Source organism: Mirounga leonina, unplaced genomic scaffold (genome assembly GCF_011800145.1).
Source record: "Mirounga leonina isolate KUSES-001 unplaced genomic scaffold, KU_Mleo_1.0 Mir_418, whole genome shotgun sequence".
In the NCBI taxonomy this organism is placed as follows: domain Eukaryota; kingdom Metazoa; phylum Chordata; class Mammalia; order Carnivora; family Phocidae; genus Mirounga; species Mirounga leonina.
Window position 1 is genome coordinate 24,207,315 of NW_023270739.1, and position 4,516 is coordinate 24,211,830.

The 4,516-nt window shown below is 40.5% G+C and overlaps 1 non-coding gene across 1 annotated transcript; it reads right to left on the reverse strand.

Annotated features, from left to right (window-relative positions):
• Positions 1-227: 227 nt before the first annotated feature.
• LOC117998949 lies at positions 228-334 on the reverse strand. Its single transcript, XR_004676154.1, has one exon. It is a non-coding gene; the product is annotated as a U6 spliceosomal RNA (small nuclear RNA).
• Positions 335-4,516: the final 4,182 nt, after the last annotated feature.

Genomic DNA, 4,516 nt, shown 5'->3' on the forward strand with positions numbered 1-4,516 from the left:
AAAAGGACATTTATGTGAAAATAAATATTTATGAAGATGATGGAGATCTTAAGAATGTGTTTAACTTTTATTTGTATTCAGCATTATTTATTGAGGAAATTCATATATTCCAAATTGCTTATTGAGTCCTCCCAGACACCAGGCATTGTTTTAGGTCTTCTGGATACAGAAGTGAACCAGAAGGGTTCCTGAGTAGATTCTAGATGTTCCAGAGCTTGTATTGTAGAAAAAATATGGACTGCGTCACAAATTTATGCATCATCTTTGTGCAGGGGTCATGCTGATCTTCTCTGTATGGTTCTAGTTTTAGTATGTGTGCCACTGAAGCAAACACTATGTTTACTTCTTAAATGGCCATAGCGAGACGGAAAATGCTACCGAAGGCCCACTAATATCTGCAAACTATCGGAAAGATGTCAATGGACATTTAGATTTCCTGCTTATTAACCCGAACTCCTGATCATAAGATTATATGGGAAGGGAATATAGAACACAAGCCACAATAATGGAATAAGCATACATTTTATGATCCTCTGGTGAATTTGAAAACACGGCTACTGGAATCTTCCCACTATGACTCACCTGGCTCACCTCCTCTAGGTTTGCAAAAAGTCTCCATACATCCACATCCAGGAGATATTCATGAGTTTGTAGATATTTTAATGTATTCATGAAGATCTTTTCAAAAAATGCACATTACCTTCTATTTTCCAATTTTGAAACTTGCCCTTTGCAAGAACATTAAACATCAACCTCCTGAGTATAACTTTACAAGACAATGTAGAAATCAGTATTTTCAAGGTTTAAGAATTTTTCTAAATACAAAATGATGACATTTAGGCCCCATAGGACATATGGGAAATGGGCCGTTCTGTACAAAGTCGCTATTGCTTGCTATTGTGAGCCCTCACAATATTCCTGTTGGACATAATCTGTTCAGATGGGCTTTCTCGGCTTCCCGGGGCCAAAGAAATCTCAAAGGTTCTCTTCCTGCCAATGGCACTAACTTGAGACCAAAACAACATTCATACTGAGTTCTCATTTATTCCTTCCTCTGCAAAAGACCCAAATATCTTGTACATTCAGGAAACTGAAAATAGACAACTAATGAGTTAATACCTGATAACTGGGAAGATGTTTAGATTTGGGTAAAGGCATTAAATACTGATGAAACATTAAGGGAGTCTTTACGTTTTTATTACTTGATCTGATGCTTTTATACAACAGGAAAACTGCAGCAAGTCAAGAAGGAACTATAATTGTCACAGATAACCTGTCCTCATTCTATAAACTAGAGATCAGTTTATTGAAACAGGCTTATTTTGTAGAAATACAATAAAGCATTCAAAGGGACCAATTATTTCAAGGAGTTTAGTGTGAAAAAGCTGGACTTTAGACCATCAATCTTCTCCAGTTTCCACTTCCATATGTTAATGCAATGAATGTTTCTAGAACTTGCATCAGAACCACCTAGAGACCTGTTAAATCAGAGATTAGTGCCAACTCCCCAAATTTCTGACTCATAGGTCTCTGATGGGGTCTGAGAATATTCTTTTTACTTTTCTTTTTTTTTTTTAAGTAGGCTCCACGCCCAGTGTGGAGCCCAGTGCAGGGCTTGAACTCATGACCCAAGATAAAGACCTGAGCTGAGATCAAGAGTTGAATGCTTAACTCGCTGAGCCACTGAGATGCCCTGCAAATATGCATTTTTAATAAGTTCCCAAGTGATTCTGATGCTGCTGGCCTAGGGATCCCTCCAGGAGAACCTCTGACTTAGAGCTTCCCCAAGTCCCATGTACAGGCATCCCTGATTTTCTTGCACTTCACAGATATACCAGATTTTACAAATTGAAGGTTTGTGGCAACCCTGTGTTGAAGCAAGCCCATTGGTGCCATTTTCCAACAGCATTGACTCACTTCATGTCTCTGTGTCACATTTTCACAATTCTCATACTTTAAATTTTTTCATTATTATTTATTTGTTATGGAGATCTGTGATCAATGATCTTTGATGTTAACTATTGTAACTGTTATAGGGTTCCACAAACCATACCCATATAAGATGGTGGACTTAACTGTAAATGTTGTATTTGTGTTCTGATTGCTCTACTAACCAGCTGGTGCCCATCTCTCTCTCCCTCTCCTCAGGCCTCCCTATTTCTTGAGACAATATTGAAATTAGGCCAGTTAATAAGCTTACAATGGCCTTTAAGTGTTCAAGTGAAAGGAAGAATCAACTGATGTGACAAACTTCATTGTTGTCTGATTTTAAGAAATTGTCACAGCCACATCAACCTTCAGCACCCACCCCCCTGGTCAGTCAGCAGCCAGCCACACTGAGGCAAGGCCCACCGCCAGCAAAATGGTTCTGACGTACTGAAAGCTCAGATGGTGGTTAGCATTTTTCAGCAATAAAGTATTTTGAAATTAAGAAATGACCATTGTTTTTTAGACATACTGCTATTGCTCACTTGATGGACTATACTATAGTGTAAAGATAACTTTTATAGGCACTGGGAAACCAAACAATTCATTTGGCTTGCTTTATTGCCATATTCACTTTGTTGTGGTGGTCGGGAACCGAACCCGCAATCTCTCTGAGGTATGCCTGTGGTATTGGTTGTCTGGAAATCTGGCAATATCTGAGTATTTAAAAAACATAATTGTAAGAAATAGAAGTCATTGCTACAGATAAATTGGGAAAAATTAGAAGAAATAGTATTCTTGTTGTAAGATTTTTCGCTTTATAGAAAATTTGGCCACTTAAAAAGATACCGAGTCCTCTGCTATATTTATTTTACCAGTTGATTTAAAAAATATAAGTAACTTTGGGAAACTTGTATTGATTGTGTACAGGGAGATACATTTACATACACTGGGACATTTGAAAATAAACTCAAATTGGCCTTTTTTTAAAAAACAGAAAATGCTAGTTTGAAAAGCTTGTACAGCTTACAGCGGGATTAAAAAATTCTGATGCCGTTTATCTGGGCAAGGAAGGTAGTATCGGCCAGGGGGTTAGTGCTCCATAGTGAACGTCTGTTGGATACCACCCAGCTTCAGTCCTTCCCTTCCCTAACATTTCTGCTTTTCACTTCAGTATCTACTCTTCCCCATGCCTTGCATGTGCCATGTATCAAGGTGTCCTTACTCGTAGGGATGTGCTTTGATTGCCTTAAACCAGTTAGCACTTTCCTTCCTTATCAGAGTAGTTGGTCCAGGGGAGGGCATGTGACCGACGCCAGTGACATCAGCATGAAATCAAGACATTGGCTATGAATGCTGAGAAGAGGTCCTCCCCCCCCCCCCCTCAAGGATAGTAGCCATCCTGTCACTACAACAGAAGCCCACCATAGGATGAGGCTGATGCCATGGAAGCCATAGATAAAAGATGGGAAAAAAATTTTTGTCCTTGGTTTTGAGTCCTTTGATCAAACCAACCTTGAACTCTCTACCATCTGTGGACTCAACAGCCACATGGGCTGCTAAAATCCTACGTCCCTTAAACTCGTTTTCTGTATCCTAATACATATCATCTCTAATCCTCAATTTCCTGAGTGTCTTTATGGTTTAAATTTTGCTGATAAAGTACTTAACACTGTGACCGACACAATCAGTATTACTCAGAGAAGATATTAACTGACGTGTGTATAGCACCTGATAGATTTAAAAGAAAATGAATCTGATTATTGCAGTGATGAGATGTTATGAGATAGCCAGAGATGGTATTGTCATCCCTCTTTTATAGCTTAGCACAGGGATTGTTAAATGACAGCCTGTGGGATCAACCAGGCCTGCTACCCAAATAATGTTTTATTGTAATATACCAATGCACCACATTATTTCTCTCTCTCTCTTTTTTTTTTTTTTTTTTTTTACAAATTATCTATAGCTTCTTTGGCAATGCAGCAGAAGAGCTGAGTAGTTGCAATAAGGACCACATGGCCTGCAAAGCCTAAAATATTTACTGTCTGGACTTTTATGGAAATGTCTGCCAAACTCTGGTTTAGGAAATGGAGGACTGGACTTTCCCAAGGTCAAAGTCAGAGGCAAATCCAGAGCTTGAACCCAAGTCTCCCAACACAGTGTTTTTCCTGTGTAAAAGTAGCCAGAGTTCAAAAGCCTTATGGGCAGAGGCAACCTTGAGGCCATGAGGCTCCTCCTCCCTACGGTCTTGGAGGCAGCTGCTCCTTCCCCATTCTTTGCCCTGTGGTTCTTTGGCAAGGAATTCTCTGCTTGGAACTGCACTCGATCAGGGCTGCAGCCCTGCACCACCTCAAGGGCGCCACTTCCCCGGCAGACATCACGAATATGCTGTGTAATCCAACCCCACTGCATGACGTGTGAATGGTTGCCCCAGACATCTGTGACTACGGCCTGACGGCTGCTAAGAAGCATTTGTGGGACACCTGGGTGGCTCAGTCAGTTAAGCGTCTGCCTTTGGCTCAGGTCATGATCCCGGGGTCCTGGGATTGAACTCCCCATGGGGCTCCCAGCTCAGTGGGGAGCCTGCTTC